Source organism: Typopeltis vanoorti, chromosome 24 (assembly GCF_054136105.1).
Source record: "Typopeltis vanoorti isolate ZY-2024b chromosome 24, IOZ_Tvanoo_1.0, whole genome shotgun sequence".
NCBI lineage: Eukaryota > Metazoa > Arthropoda > Arachnida > Uropygi > Thelyphonidae > Typopeltis > Typopeltis vanoorti.
Genome location: NC_143572.1, coordinates 24,218,173 through 24,236,160, shown reverse-complemented (window position 1 = coordinate 24,236,160; position 17,988 = coordinate 24,218,173). Strand labels below are relative to the sequence as shown.

General features: G+C 34.8%; 1 protein-coding gene across 1 annotated transcript in view; it reads right to left on the bottom strand.

The window, feature by feature from the left end:
- Positions 1 to 17,448, bottom strand: part of LOC150093024 (ras and EF-hand domain-containing protein-like) — a 261,389-nt gene extending 243,941 nt beyond the window's left edge. The window contains exon 1 of the mRNA XM_090413512.1: positions 17,231 to 17,448. The gene's annotated coding sequence lies outside the window, so the exon portion shown is untranslated. The remainder of the gene's footprint in view (positions 1 to 17,230) is intronic.
- Between the last annotated feature and the right edge of the window lie 540 nt (positions 17,449 to 17,988).

Below are 17,988 nucleotides of genomic sequence, written 5' to 3'. Positions count from 1 at the left end.
ATTTTGCCTCTACTAACCGTCACATTGAGTGGGATAAGAGCCTTATACCATACATAGAAGATAACTACCATTCAAGAACCTTTAAAGAAGCAGCTACAGTCGCCCGTAAAACTGAAAACCTAAACAAGAATCAAGGTCTAATTTTACCAGAAATTTGGAAAACTTTTATCAGATCATTAAACATCAAAGAAATGAACTTTCATAACAATTACGTCATGAGCCATAACAAATAAATCACGTTAACGAGACACGCACATTGTCACGCACAATACCAATTTTTTGTATGAATTAGAACCATCAGTTATAACCTAGTCTGCAACCTTCATTTTAGCTTACTAGTTTGTATTCCCTGAGGATGCCAATAGGAAAATTGGCGAAACATGTAGGAGGATAAAATAAAGCTACTTGACAAAGATTATATAAAAAAAGTGTAATAGTCTTATGAATAATTGTCAAGAAAAAATTCAACATAATGAGCAGTTTATAGTTATTGCCAAAAAAATGAATATAGAGCATTTTGGGGGCACTGCTCGTACCACCAACACTTCAACTCTTTAGTCCTCCGTAATACTATTACTTTTTTTTTACGAAGTTAGTGCCCCAAAGCCATTGCGGCCCTAGACCGATGCCTTTTGTGCCTAAGGCTAGAGCGGCCCTGCATAGAGTTTCAGAGAACTAATTCAATGACTGACATTATGAAACTTCCCTAACTGTCAAAATTGTTAACTAGTTTAGACCATTAGTGAGGTATTATCTCACACTGGATAGCGATCTTTCTCTACATCCAGAAGGTTAAACTTTTTTATCATTGAAAATTGTAATTTCATATTTTTTTTTTGTTTCTACTCTATGTACAGTATGTTGGATTCGTATAACTAAATATGCATTCAATAATTAAAAAAGTTTCACATTTTTGTAATTTATTATAACTCACATGGTAAAAAAATAATTAGCTTTATAATTATTCGCGTTTGAATGAAACATTATTATAACTTCTCCAAAACTGCGTTTATCTTAGGAGGTACCAAGTGTTATTAAAAAGTAATAAGCAGGATGAAAGTTTGGGAAACATTTATAGTTTTCTGCGAGCATGATTGCCTGCCAGACGTGAATGGCAGGCAATCAAAAAAAATACAGATTTTCTGGATTTTGCAATTTCGTAATCAGTTTTTTCGTGAGACTATTTTGAGCCTTCTAAACAAAGGAAAGGAAGATGGAGATTTTGATGACGGCCAGTCAGTTTGTTGCGATTTTCTGTCACTTTTTTTTTTTTTTTTTTTTTTTTGAGAATCTGAGTTTATGAGGAGAAACAAAGGCAATTTAAGCCGAATGGGAAATACATTTTTTCGCATATAAAAATTCTGTAGTCAATGTATTCTTTTTAAATGTCAAGAAGTCTTGAAACACAATTAAAGAAAGGAGATTGTCTACAAAAATCATACAGTTTATTCCACACTGCAATACCCGATGACATGAAGATGAGAGAGAGAGAGAGAGGGGGGGGGGGGAGAGAGGGAGAGAGAGAGAGAGAGAGAGAGAGAGAGAGCCTATGCAATTATTATTCAATGGTACAAAAAATCAAAGCAAAGTTGTGATTACATTGCCTACGGATCAAATGATATCCACAGCGCGCTTAAAAAGATCATCGGTAAGGAAGAGATTAAGAGTTTGAAGCACGGTTTGGATTATTAGATGTTCTGGAAGGTAAGTGGATAACATAGGTGAGTGAGATTATTGATGATAATGAATGCTTGCGCATTTCTAATGTTTGAAGTGAATGTCGCAAGTAAAAAAAGGAAGCAGTTGGAGTTAAAGAACATTAAAATAAATTAAAAAATAGATGATTTCATTATAAAAAAAAAAGTTGGTCTGAAGAAAATTGACATTTAAAGCAAGTAAATCAGAGCCTCCGTAGCTCAGTCAGTATAGACGAAGCTCTTTAGTCGGAAAAACCTGCGTTCGATTCCTGTCAGTGTGAAGGTGAGTTAGTCCGTTTCAGACGGAGGTAGGGTTTTTTCCCCACCAGGAAACTCGGGTTTTTCGTCCCCCAGAACAGGCAAACCGTCCCCGTGAACACACGTGAATTACAGTCCTGAATACGTCCCAGCCATATGCCGGTCCCGAGACTGGATAAAACTGGAGGGTTGGGAAAAGCAATGGTGAACTACCCTGTAAAAATTCACTCCAGGAATACTTTGTGGGCAATGCCTACGAATCTTTATGTCACCTACGGTTGGAAACGACTGAAAGGGAAAACCAGGTAAATCAACAAGTTAAGAAATTTTGGCAGTATTACGAGAGCAATTCATAGAGTGACAGAGAAATTCTGACATTATAAAATAAATCAAAGCAAAAATTCACAAAAAAAAAAAAAAAAAAAAATCAAATGGAATTGGAAATTAATTGGTAAACATAAGATAAACAGTGACTGAAAAATCTGAAAATTAAAACTGATAAGAATAGATTAAAAATGAAAATTAAAACTGATAAGAATAGATTTAAAATGCAAATAAATATCACTACTGATGGAAGTAAAATATATTTGAGAAGTACCAATGGAAATTTTATAATTACGGTGTGGTCACCGTAATTATAAGCACAGATTTTAAATTCTTTTCAATTCCTGGCTTTCGTATTTGATTATTATTATTATGTCACACCACTCTACATTACTTCTCTCCACACTACTCTAGCCTCCGTATTTCTTAGTTTTTCTAAATATATTTTATATGTTATAATGACCCCACACGCGAAAGATTATAATTATATTGTGCCATCTGTGTGTAAAATTTTACACACACACACACACACACACACACACACACACACACACACACACACACACACACACACACACAACGTCTCTATTTATCATCCACTCCCAATATCATCTAGTGCTCAGTAATAGTATTTTGTCTATTAATTGTTGCGTGTATGCGAGATGACAAATTCGAGTCTTCGGGATAATAATAATAATAGAGCACTGCCACCTTCCAATGAAAGAAGCCTATATAACGATTTCTCTTGTCCAATCGAAGGAACAATGTCCTGTTGTTCTTTCGCTTGTACTACGAAAGGGATTAAATTATTTTGTGCCATTATCATAACGCATGGAAATCCATAGACTTTTTTTTTAAAAAAAAATCTTTAATACTTCAGTATCAAACCATGTGCTAAAAAATTGTACTGTAAATTTGTACGATTTGTACTAAAAAATATTTCTGTCTAAACTGTTGAAGTTATGTATCTTCTGGCTCTCTCTATATATATATATTTCTTACTGCTCACTTTTTTTTCTATATTATGCAAAATAAGTAAATCCGATTTCGTTCTTTCCTCTACATATGTGCATAGAGGGGCAAAAAATACTACAGGAAAACGTTAAATCCGTAGTTGACACCGCATCAGCTGTCCTTGAGCAAATATTTTGTTAATGCTGTTGTTGCTTTAAAGCACCAATCCTATCACGTTATTTCCTCCTTTAAAATATATGAGTTTTTTCTGGATCACACACACATACACAAAGAGAGAGAGAGAGAGGGTGGAGAATTTAAGCTCTTTCACAAATTTCAGCAGCGTGTTATTAAATGACATTGCTCATGAAACGGCTCATGAAGAAAAATCGAGGACCTCACTACGACGTTAGCTTAGTTGGCCGAGTATAGCACCAAATTAAACGGATATCTGTTAAGGCACCAATATTTCAATCTCCTAAGAGGCTCTTAACGTATCATTCCAACACTGGGACTTTTTTTTGTCAACAAATATTTGTTTTGGTAACCTTTCCAATTAGCAAAGCTGGTTTGGCGACCATACGAACTTAGATTAGCTCTGCTCACATATTCCTGTGCTAATAGTTGTCACGATACTTCTTAATATCTTCATTTTTTAATATGATTCTGTCATTTATGCCATGTGTTCACTATTTTTTTTTTATTTCAGCTTGAACTCTTATATTTGTGGTCCCCGTCCCCCAATCCTTTGCACAAGTGTTTTTTATTCCTAACCCAGTTCTCAGATCCATAAACTAAACTTGGTTTGAACACTGCATACAGCTAGTTTAGTCCTTTGACTAATTTCTCTCTTATTTCTTATAAGAGTATCCAGTTGACTCCCCCACCAAACCAGGTTTGCTAATTCCAATTCCACCTTCACTAAAAATTATGCCTAAATACTGAAATGCTTTAATTGTTCTATAGGTTTTCCATTCAGAATGAAGTTGATATTTTCAGTGCTCCAGCCTGTTTTTATAGTCTGTCTTTTTTATTGCCGATTTTCATGCAAAATTTATTATATCAGTTGTTCAGTTTAGTTAGGGAATACTTCAGACACTTCTATTTGTTTAGAAGCACATCATCAACATAAAAAGCTTAGTTGAATATCTCTAATTTTGATATCAGGCCTGATGTTAAGAGAGGGATATTTATATAGGCTTTTTCATTTGAAGGGCCGCTCTCATATGGATGTAGCAGGATTTTTCCTCCGGGAAAATCGGGTTTTTCATCCCGCGTACAGACAAATTGGCCATCATGACACACACGCAATTGGTGGTGGTGATGTACGCTAGATGGCCTCGATGGTAGTTGTGTGTAGGATAATTAAGTACAGGAAAACTCGCTTAACGCGATTAATTAACCCATCAATTAATGCGCGCTAAGCGAAATCGCGTTAAGCGAATACAATAATTAATCCATCAATTAGTGTAAATTTGGAAAAAATTACGGTATAAGTTATATTAGAAAATAAAATTCAAAGTTAATAAAAAATCAATTGCTTAAATTTTTATTCTATGTCTAAACATTTGATTGAGATACTTTTTAACAAAAAAAATTAAGTAAAGATGTTTGAATCGTGCTGGAATTTTTCATCTTGTTATGCAATTTGCGATAGCTTTATCACGAATTCAGCTGACTTCGAAGCTTCGCTCTATCAGGATCAGCATCAAACAAAATTTCATTAGCATGCTCAATGTGATTGAAAACTAGCTCCAGTTCTTTTGGAGTTAGCTTATTAGTCGTAATATTCTCTTCTTGTTCGCACTTCATATGCACGCTGTTCTTCTAATTGAAGCAGATCATTCTCGCTTAACTGTTCTGAATGGGAATCGAGCAAGTTTCACACATCTTCATTATCCAGTTCATTAAATCCAAGTTCTTTTCCAATTGTGCTGGTTTCTTCAATAATATTAGATCATGGATTTTGCACACGATAAACTAACATAGGTTTGAGTTTAAAGTCATCTTCTGCATTAATAAAAGCGTAAGACGATCTTTAGATATTTTGTAGCCTGGTTGAGATGCTTCAGTTTTAGCTAGGAAAGTTTTTGTTGGCATACGTTTCCAAAAGAGACCAATTTCGTCGACGTTGACGATGGTCATAATCACCCACCTGAATTATGCTTTGCAATTCTTCAGGAATCTTGGCCACAGAATCTTTATCAGCACTAGCGGATTCCCTAATTATTCTTACGTTGTGCAGTCTAGTTCGATTTTTAAAAAGACCAAACCATCCTAAACTCGCGGTAGAGCTTTCACATTCCTCTTGAAATTTGGCCTCTTTCAATGAGATAAAAATATTGAGAGCTTTTGCCTAAATATTTCCTGTACTAAGAGATATTCTTTTTCGGTTATCATCCTCAATCCAGAGGGATAGAAGACGCTCCATCTCGATCATTAAATGGCTTCTATTTCGGGCGATCTGAAAAGAAGCAGTAGCAACTTTTTCATGTTCTTTGTATTCTTTGCTCTTATTTAATATAGTCCAAACTGTAGACTCGCTGTATCCCAGGTCTCTTCAATCATTGTACTACTAGCGCCACTTTCATGTCTCTTAATGACTTCCAGCTTTTTCGCTTGCTGCAGATTTGCGACAAAAACATTTGTCGCACGTAACGTAAAAAAATCGAGTTAACTGATCAATTACTCGCTTAAAGCGAGAAATAGTATTCACTCAATCGCGCTAACTGATGATCGTGCATATCGAATTCGCATTAAGCGGTTTTCCTGCAGTAGGGATGACGGTTAGATGTGTGTAGCAGAGTGCCCTTCAACCACCACCCTGCTTATTAAAAGACTGAAGTAGCTAGGAAAAAAAACATATTTAATCTCTAGGAAAAGGATTATCTTACAGGATTATCATAGCATCTATATAGCCTACCCACAGTACCAATGTACGTGGGATTCACATTCAAAAGAAAAAGTAGCATGTCGTAGTCACTGAAGATATAGACAGATGATTCTTTTCATGTAATTAACCAACTCATCTAACAGTTTTTTTTTATATTTGGAAAATATAAAGAGATTATATTTTTTATATGCATTGCCACATCATGCAGAAACAATATTCATAATTTAATTTAAGAATATTTATCGTTTAAGTATATCCGTAATTTTAAAAACTTATTTATAAAAATAAGTTTTTAAAATCCTTTTCATCATCAAAGTTGAATGCATTTCAGTGCATGCTACAAGGAAGCGATGTTTCTAATCCTAAATATTATCTGTTTGTGCTCGTATGCCCATTTACAAATACAAAGCATTTTTATGCTTTGTATTTCAAATTTTCTTTAACTTTGCGCCTTATAACATTATCATCATCGTCATCAGTATGGAGAGCGAACATAGACATCAAGCAAATAAATAAATCAGATTTTAGGAGCCCATCAAAGATGTTTCGTTGAGTTTAACAAACAAAAAACGTTGTCCATAACATCTGTAATGTGATGATGATTACTATTGAGCTAGGTCTGCAGAAGAAAGAAAGACCTTACAAGTTCGACTGTGGTCATTGAGTAAAAGAAAATTTTAATTTATGGTGGCGTATTGATTAAAAATAAATAAACGAAAACTACTATCGCTGAGGGATAAAAAGACATTTTCTTTTGTTGCTAAACGACACAGATATAGCAATGAAAACTGATTTATTGCAATGATATTTACACAATATGATTTTTTTGTCACTTATGCTTCAAATTTTCCTTTCCCTCTTCTACACTTTTAGTCCTTCAGCTAAGTCACTTTTCATGCTACTTTTGACACGCTTTTTTGTAGGTTCACCAACACTGATTTAGTTCATTGATTGTTACTTCCTACTTCTGATTCAGTCCGTGAAAATCATATAAAATTCTTCTGCTAGAAAATATAATTCCTTGTTGAAATGAGGAAAAAACTTAGGCCAATTGATAAGGTTGCATTCCGAGTTGTTTACTTTACTTTCTCTAGCCTTCACTTTTTTTTTCTTATTCATGAATCAATGATAAGGAGAAAATAATAAACATAAGGAGTAGAGTAAGGCAAAGATGTATAAAAATAAATGGTGAGCAGGTCATGTGTTTGAGATTTCCTGATGATACAGCCTTTGTAGCAGAAAACAGGAGCATTACTACTTTATTATTACTAAATAATAACCTCGAAAAATATTAAATGAAAATCAACACAGCTAAGACTAAAATCCTTGTTACGGGCAAAACCCTTTTCAATATAGAGCATATAGACATCGGTGGGAAACAAAGAAAACAAGTAAAAAGCTTTAAATACTTAGGAAGCCTAATAACAGAAGATGGCAGACAAGAGAAGACATAAGGTCAAGAATAAACAATGCAAAAGCCAAATTCTCTAACGTGAAAAGCATTTTAACGTAAGAAAATTTGAGACTTTTGAAAAGCGGTGCTGACGCTGCACGAACAAAATAAAATGGACAGGAAACAAAATCAAACAAGTCCTGAGACAGATAAGCGAAACAAGAAGTCTAAATTAGATCAATCAAAATTAGAAGAAATAGGTGGTATGGACATATACTTTGTCATGATGGACTTGTGAAAAGAATAACTGAAGATAAAAATAGAGGGGAAAAGAAGAAGAGGCAGACCAAGGAAAAGCTTTGTTGTCCAAGTCAAAGAAATCACGGGCCTAAGGAGTTACCAGGAGATTAAGAAGAAAGGCGAATGACACAACAGAATGGAGGAAATTGCTGCTGAGCCACCAGTCCCAAGACTAGCGCAACTGATGATGACGATTCATAAATCCTAGCAGTTTATTTTTTGTTATTTTTAAGGAAGAATGCAGCGATCTTCATAAGTAACATACAGTAATATATCTAAGCAGCTAACGCAATCTTCGTTTCCAATGTTAGTTTTCATATCTTTTCTAAATCACAGACATTATATATATAAATAATAAATAAATAAAATCACCTGTTACCATCGCTGAGGTCAAGGGCGTGTTAGATATAGATACGAGGCGATGTCTAAATCTAACTATTATTTATTTATATGTAATTATGCATATGGTGTTCAACTGTAATTTTGTTGAGCTGGAAGAAAGATGAGCAAAAAGTCCATTTACTCTGGAATAGGTTGATAGAACTATTCCAGAGTAAACTTTACAAAGTATTCTGATCTTTCCTAGAGGTCTTTCCTCCCCCATCTCTAGGAATTAAAATTTATTTCTTGGTGAGTTACATACAATATGTAATGATTTTTTTTTTCGTGTAAAAAAATTTTTTTATAGTAATGGCGATATGGTTGAATATCGCCATTATTATAAAATGAGTGAATTAATTGATGGGGAAATAGATTTAAATGAGGAGGAACTGGTACAATTGATAGATGACGTCGAACCAAATGGTAGGGAAAGTTCTGCCGAAGATTCTGATTGCGATGAATCCGTTAAAGAATTCAGTTTAAAGAAATTAGCAGAAGGATTGAACTTGGCAAGAAAGTTATTTTACGAATAATGATCTCTCAATGGAGCGCTCCGGAAAATTCACGAGAAAATTGGATATTTGTTTAGCTCCGTATTATGAACTTAATAAAAAAATTGCAGCATAGTGGTAAGCAAGGTCTTGATAACTAAATCAGCTTAAGTATGCAATGAGAATTATGCAAATGATATCAAAGAGATTTCAAGTGATGACGACGTCTGGCCACTCGTAAATAAAGAACATCCACGAAATGTTCGTTTTGAAGAGAGTGATGACGATTAAAATATGCACTTTATTTTATTTTGCCTAAAACATTTATGCATTATATGCAATGAAGTTTAGGTACATTTTTTTATAATTTTATATTATGTATTTGTTTCATAGTTTATGTTTTCTTAACTTACATGAATTACCTGAATTAAATAAAAATATATTTTTGTTGGATATCACATTGTTTATATACCGCGCGGTTAGCCTAGTGGCTTTGCGCTTCGCAACCATATGCCTGGGGAAGGAGTGTCCCAGGTTCGATTCCCGTTGTAGACGTGAGGAATTTGAGGATCTTCCTCAGGCATAGCCAAGTTAGCCGGTCTTGGGCGCGGTCAATAGGGTTTTTTCCGCCAGTTTATCTGGCGTTTTTCATCCCGCAAACAGGCAAACCGGCCTTATGAACATACGCCTCTACAGTCAAAAATATATCCCCCCCCCCCAGCGGCAGACCAGGCGACGGGTCGGTTGGGAGTAGTACTAACAAGAAGTCGCATCTAAAGTAACACGCGGACCCTGCATGGGAAGCGGGAATAACGCGTAGTAGAAGAAGATCACATTGTTTATATAATCTTTAAAAAAAAAAAAAACGATTTCGGTGCCTAACCCTATTTTTTCTGTGATCTGAGTCTCGCATAACGCGATTTATATAACGCGGCATTTCTATGGAACCTAACATCCGCGTTATACGAGGATTACCTGTATTTAATTTGGATCTCCCGCGATGTGTTAATCGACTCCATGAAGACGTCGTGTTATAATAATGCAGTAATATTATTACGTGACACCTATAAGAACATATTATTATAAGATTAATAATAAATGCTTGATAGTAGTGAACCTAACTAACTAGTTGGATGGATGATCATCTGATATTTCAGTTTTTTTTTTTTTTTTTTTAAAGAAGTAATCTCGGTTGGTTGGGATTTTGTTTAATATTTTTTTTCCTTAATTGTAAACTTCTCTTGTAAATGTTTTACATTAATAAGCGGGTATGTTGCACAGCTCTCTAAATGTCGTAATCTGCAGTGCAGTGTCGGCTTGTACATAAGCACTGCAGCACCCCCCAAGGAATAAATGAAAAAAAAAATTGTTTGTGTTTATGAATAATAACAATGCTCACAACATTATATAAATGCAGTACAACATGTTAAAGGTTACAGCTTATGTTTCGACAGTGATTGAATAGTTAATAATTGGAATTGTTCGATTAACACTTTAGATTACGAGAAACAAATGCACTACGATCTAACGCAGTGTCGGAATGATCAGGTTCGGTCATTTGAGGTTAGCCTCGCCGATATTCGTTTGCACTTGTCACTGACGTAACAAGTGAATCCGACCTACCAAACTTGCTCTCTGTCAATGGTCGCCATTGATCAGTATACAAGGTGGGTAGTTAAAAACAAAACGGTAAGGGGGTGTATATCTAATGAAGTGGTAGTCCACTGCAAAGTATGTGCACAGATTTTTATTGACATATAGATGAAAAAATAAACATGTTTCAAAAAATCTGTGGAACAATTAAAAGGACACTGAATTTAAAAAAGAAAACAAGACGAGAATCTTTACCTAGAAGGAGAAATCTAAGGAGACTAGAGAGAAATGGCTAGAACACACATGAACAATAGTTATAGGCTTAATCACTACTGATATAATGACCATTTGAAACATAGAAAAATATATCTAAATGAACACCTGACTGAAGATCTAAAAAATCTACTTTCTCAGCCAACAGTTGTAAGCAAGAATGCTACAAACTATCTCTGGTACGGGCCAAATATGGAGAATCTAGCGCAGAAGACCTCTGTAAACTCCATATTGCCACGTTTTATGAAGAGTTATAGTGATATACTGCAGTTAATTAACTCTACTATATCATGACATACTCTACAGTTATGAAACGTGCCAATTACATAACACAACAGTTGTAAGTCAGCTTTATCTTGGGCTGTTTCCTTGGAATTTATAGTGGTCTTTTGCGCACCCGAGCCTCCATATTCTGGAAGTAGCATTCGAGATAAAGTGGAATACACAGAATCATTTCTATGAAATTTAAACTGTCATTTGGATATATTAATAGATTTAAAAATGCACATTTGTTGATTTGTACTATACAAATTCAACAAATGACACTATTACATTTCAGGAAGCGTAATTAATTTTGTTCAAAACTCCATATCTGTAAATAATATCAGCAACATATAATAATAATCAGCTAACGTCTTTTATTCCCGAAAGGGACAGTCCGTCTCCACATTTCTGATTGAAGCCAATCAGAGATAGCCGCCCCATACCACGAATATTAAACGGCAACAGGTGAAGAGAGTACAGAAGACATTCATAAGGGCTATTCACTTGAAAGTTAGCTGGAGTCATACGGGGGGGGGGTCATTCCACAAAACAGTGAAACGAAAACAAAGAACGCACGCAATAAAATAATTTTAGCTACTTCTGGCGTAATTTTAAATAACATCACTGAGAGGTGGAAAGGTTTTTCATCTTGCAAAACACGTAATTTAAAGGCATTATGCCTGTAAAAAAACACTGACCTAATAGCCTTAATTGTTTTGAGAATAAATCCACAACAAACAATCTAAATAATAACAACATGTTACGATATCAGCCTCACTAAGAAGGGCCAGTAAATTTTTAAATTCCGTTGCAACCATTACGTAATAAAGGAATGACTAACGTTTATACAGATATCCTGAAGAATTCGCTTCTAATATAGAGGGAGAGCAGAAGACTTTGGAGCATTTAATGACGCGAATTTCTTGTTAAAGAAATGGATTGGCAATTTATGACGTACACAGATTATCAGAACGTTATTTGAAAGCAACAGAGAGACAAACGTATTAAATTTTTATCTTCGTGTTTTGGAGAATTTAGTATATGTATACGCAGATCTATTTTAATGCAAAAAGTTGGAATAGTTCGATACACATGTAAATCAGAGAGAGAGAGAGAGAGAGAGAGAGAGAGAGAAAGTAGGAAAATATAGCTAAATGAGGATATTTAGCAAGCGATGCGAATGCTACGTATCCAGCTGAAACCGCGAACGGAAATTTGTACACAGTGGCGTAAGCCTTTTTGCAGATATACTTTATTATTTAAAAACGGTATTTTATCTGCTTTCATACCATATATTCGAACAGCGTACAATTTTGTGTTTGCTATATTTGTGAGTATTATTTTATTTATTCATTTATTATTTTCAATGGCTATTTTTAAAGCATTAGCAGATCAAATGGGATCTGATCTACTAATGACTTAAAATTGGGATCCTTCGCTTGAGATAAACGGATCTGGAACCGAAACCTCTGAAAAATTGTCCAAATGTTTATTACTACTAGAACAAGATTTTTTAAATATTGTTTTGAGTTTTTCTCTCGATCATTACTTTTTTTATTATTATTATTATATTGATTATAATTTGTGTGGAATTTTCGAGTCTCAGAAGTGAACTCCGTCAAAAAATGTCATAGAGTTTCAACTTTTGAATGTCAAAATTAAATACTACTAATAATGGTGGTGGTAGGCAGAAGACGACGACGCTGCATATTGTTTTGAATAATATGGGACTTAACATATTGCTGTCCTACCATGGAAACACATGTTGTGAGCCTCGGTTCTGAATGTTTTTGTGCACATTCATGTCCCAGTCGATGCCCGAGCTCCACATTCAACGTGTCAGCCTACGAAGGGCGGCTTTTACATATTATCCTTCGTAGCACCCCTACGATCACGTTCGGTGTGTATGGTGGATCGTCCACTGCGAATAGCACCTTCAGTTGACTCCCTCCTCTTCCATTTCGGTATGGTAGGTAGCTGCGCTTTATATGCAATATTCTAATATAAAGGAGACGGCTATTTTCATTTATCCTCAACATATGATCTTTAATGGGTTATACCTAAGTAATTGTTTCCTGCAGTATTGCTATTCACAGCTTTATAGTCTGCAAAACAGATGGGAGAACCAGGAAAAACAGAATAATCTAGCAACCAATTATTTTAGAATAATCACAAATTGAAAATTTTAACTGTAATCTCGAATCCAGAATGAAAAGTCTAACCATAATCTCAAATCCAGAATAGAAATTTTATCCGCAAATTTGAATCCGAAAAAAAAAATGTAATCATAATTTCGAATCGAAAATAACAAATTTAATCACAATCTCGAATCCAGAATAAAAATTTTAATCATACTCTCCAATCCGAAATAAAAAAAATATTTTTATTTTATTAATAATCTTAATCGTAATCTCGAATTCAACATAATTTTATTTAACATAATCTCGAAACTAAGTATTTGATTTTAAAAAAGTTAATACGAATCCGAGTATTCCAACTAAATAGTCAGGAGTGTTAGAGTACCTTAAAAACGTCCTTCGGATTGATACAAAAAGGTAGACAAGACATTTTTCTAATTATAGCCAGATTGCATGATTGCAATTTTTGGACTAAATTTCAAAAGCTTAAATGCGGATGTAGATAATATTCAGTTAATCACAATGTGACATATGTCGAACTTCGGTGAATTTCAGTCAGAATGGGAACCAAACCTCAGCCTAAAAGTCTGTCAACAGTTAGTTGACTTAGATATATCCTCCAACCAACAGGTATTAGATAATCAGACTGTAAGACCCTATCAAGGAGTGAACTAAGATATATATTTAGACATTAGAGCAAAATCCCATCCCAATTTACTTTTACCTATATTTTTACATCCATTGATGATTTATCCCTTCAGTCGTTTCTGACCTTAAGTGACTTTGTAGGCATTGTCCACAAAGTGTTCCTGGTGAGAGTTTTGCAGTGTAGTTCACCATTACTTTCCCCCCCCCTCCCCCAATTTTATCCGGGACGCCTAAATGGTTGGCATGTATTTATGAATGTAATCCATGTGTGTTCACGGGGCCGGTTTGACTGTTCTGGGGAGAGGAGTCGGAAATCCCGAATTTCCGGCTCACTTTGCGTCGAAAGAGACTGAAATCGAACTCACGTCTTTCTGACCCAAGAGCTTCGTCTATACTGACTGAGCTACGGAGACGCTTACATCCATTCATAATTATAAATAATCTCGTTGCCATTTTCTGTTAAGTGTACCTGAACGGAATACAAGAGTAGTATGGGGAGATGTCAAACTATGACTTGTAAAGGATTTAGGTGAAGTTATCGGTATACATGGTCTTGCAGAAAATCAATTACTGTATTCAATACTTTTCCAAATTTCAACTCAAACAAAAACCATGAAAAAGTCCAGAAGAAAAGGTTACTGATAAAGGCAAATTCCTAAAGCCTTCCAGATTCATTTAAAAAAATATACAATCCTTATTTTAACTCCAACGATGTTACTAATTTATGAAAGTTAAGTGTTACCACGCAGCTACGTAAGCAACCTAGGAATGAGCTAACTAAATGAAGTCCTAAGGAGAAGTTCCTTAATACAAAAACATCGAAAATCGTTAGATCTTTTTGATATAACGGATTTTCGCTCTTATTCTAAGCACGTGTTTTGATATTTTTTATACATCAAATTGTAGTAACTTAATTTAGTTACATTAGGTTAAACATGGAATTTTACGACTATGCGATTAAGGATACAAGGATGGGTTTATTAGTTGTTAACTCACAACACAATATATCCTGTGTTGTTGATTTTCCTTGCTCTTTAATACTCCTGTGATTTTTTTTTACATTTTAAATATTAATCATTACCTAACTACCACTTAGAAGAAATCATTAGTCCTTCGGGCGCGCAACTAGTCGGTATGCATATATTTGGTATTATAGTTAACTACTAATAAACCCAGTCATTTTATCATTAATCACATTAGCTTATTCCAAGTAACAGCACTAGAAAAACTAGTAGAATAATTATTAATAAATTCACGTGAGACTCTAACTTCGGGTATGTCCTTCCTCTAACACTACCCTTACATTTTCGCGATGTATGTCAACAAAAATCCATAAATCGAGATGTTACTTGCTTTTATTTGGATTTTTTTATGAATTCAGAAATATTTAGTACATATCAGCTACATGGTACCCTCGAGTATTCAGATTCTTCTCTTTGAAATATTAACAAATAATAGATGATCTCCTAGCTGCTAATGAGTATGGAGAAGTTTTTCTATTGCAGTGATCCAATAATCACTGATACAACGACAATTCATGTCAGCAACAGTTTGTTACCGTTTTAGGGAAATGAATCCGCCACTTATTTACACAGTTGAACTAACAAAAAAGGAATAGAAAACGCAATATAGCTATCTTAATGAAGCTTTCATAAGGTTCGTCTCAGTTGAGGCTCTCTATGTGATGTATTCTTGACAAAAACATAGAACAAAGTGTGGCATCAATGAAGCTCAAATTCTACTCATTAATACAGCAATGTAACAAGAAATATTTTCGATCTGATGGTAATCCTTATAGATTATCAGCTCATTTTCTTTCGGATGAATTCAGAACGTGCCTTAACAAAACGATATTTAAATCCTTAAATGTAAAGTTGTGCCCGCAGAGCTTAACTACCGTATATTAAAACTGGGATTAAAACCATCTCTAGAGCAGGATTTCCGGATTATCAAACACCTACTTCACTCAACGCTTTCTAACCAATAGTCTGTGAGCTCACATCCCATTACGGTTAAGTGGTAAATGATTTTATTTTGCCCATGTGAGTCTACTACCTTGCTTACTGGAACTTAGAAGCAGCTTAAAAATACCGTATTTGGTCTCCATGGGCTAAGATTGAATAACAGGATTATCCGTCCCTAGACCGTTCATTACTAATACTCTGTAGGTTTACAACCTATCGTGGATGGAGTTATAATAATAAAAAGACAGTAACAATAATCGTATATGAGAAAAGGATACCAAATATCCATTCTTTTCTCAGCTATATATCGAAACTATAAAGATTCAAAAGTAAAAAAGACTGATTGGAGTACAATCCGGATTGGATGCTATATAATATAATACAGTCCTTATAAGGACTGGCTAAAAGGGGCGAAGTAAGAATGCTTTTCATATTCCCCGTTATCTGTAGAGGACAGTGTAGGGATAAGGTGGTATTGAGCAATTAAAGCTCTGATCATGGCAGGAGGATAACAACAATAGCCGAGCCTCAGTAAGAACTTCATTGGCTACAGCATTGCCATCCATTACCCTTCAAGGGTAATGGATGGCGATGTGTAAGTAAAGCCAATCTCTATCTCTAAAAATTCGGACGATCCCTAGGCCACTCAATCGTGGGCGAAAGACCGTCCATCTCAGCGTTGGCTCCACTCAGTGATGGCCTTCCACCCACACGCCACCACCGAGCAGAACTCACCGCATCTCACGGTCAATTACCATCTCATACTCTACAGTCCTTATCCTCATAAGGACTGGCTTAAAGGGGCGAAGCAAGAATGCTTTTCATCTTCCCCGTTATCTGTAGAGGACAGTGTATGGATAAGGTGTTATTAAGCTATTAAAGCTCTAATCATGGTAGGAGGGTAACAGCAATAGCCGAGCCTCAGTTAGAACTTCATTGGCTACAGCATTGCCATCCATTACCCTCCAAGGGTATTGGATTGAATGAATCAATCATCATCTCTTATACTCTACACCGTTACAATGCAGAAGTCATATTTTTATATACGAGTTGCTAAAAGGTGTCACAACTTATTATTAAATTACTCTGGATTTGAGATAGTTGTTGGAAGTTTTTACAATTGGTTATAATATAAATTAAAGATACCAAGATATTATATACTTAGTTTAATCATTTATCCAAGTGTAAGCAAACAAAGTTTGCACACCAAAACCGTTTGTTAGTTTCAGTTTGCGAATACGATTTCGTCAAGGCATAAGCTGTGTAAAATGTTTTCTTTTAAATCATATAATTACCATTCTATACTTATCCAGCTTACTTAGTATGAAATAAGTATAGACAGATCACACATTCGGGAAAGGACGGTTTTCAGACCCACTGAATAAATTCAATTTAACATGAACTGTATAAGAGCCCTCTGGTAGGCGGAAATCTCATAAAACAAATGGAATGCAGATATTATTAGTTTATTGTATCGGGTGCCTTATTTTTAAAAAAAACGTTCTTTCTTTACTGACATTAACTACAGCACAACACAATCTTTTCTTTTTCAAAAATTTATAAAATTATTTTTGAAAATTTATATATATATACACACACACACACACACACACACACGCACATAAAAGTGACAGTTATATAACTGAACTATATGCTTACCTTTCTTAGTAAACGTATTCGTAAATAACCATGTTCCACTATGAAAACTTAAGTCACTTTCTTCTAGACGGTTTGTAAGAATGATGATCTGTTCATGCAACAACCGTCCATATCTCACACAGACAAGCCAATAATCCTGAGATAGTGAAGCCGAGGTGATACAGATAAGGCTGATAAGTCAGTCGCAGGATGGTGTTTTCACACCTGTCTCTGTTTCGAAGTTACAACAATCCAAATAGGTCAACTTTGACACCGTTAGTCAGACTCAGTGACCGTAATTCCTGCTATTCACGGTGTGTAGATGACACGATGGAACTTTATGACGTCATTGTCTGTAGGTGCAGAATAAACATCTGTTGGCTGATGCTCCTGTGAAGCATGCCGTCAAATATAACTACAGGTGGGGAAATCAAATCGATTGCGTAAAGTGAACTCATTATTAACTAGCAGCGATATTAATGATCAAAGGCGTTAAATGCTGGTTTTCAATGAATGCATTTTAATCTCGTCTAGTTATCTTTATAATTTATATTATAGTATGCGTTAGGGCTTATAAAACGTGCATCAAAAAATAAACAATTTGCATATCAGACTTTTCTCTCTGACCAAGTATTCACACATATTTAAAACTGTCTATGTAAAGTATATGTATACCATTTTCATGCTCGATTAGATATATATCGTTATGTACGTTAATATAAAGCAATATTTTACTTGCTTTTCTATGGCTGTTGTTTTATGATTATGACGAGACGAAG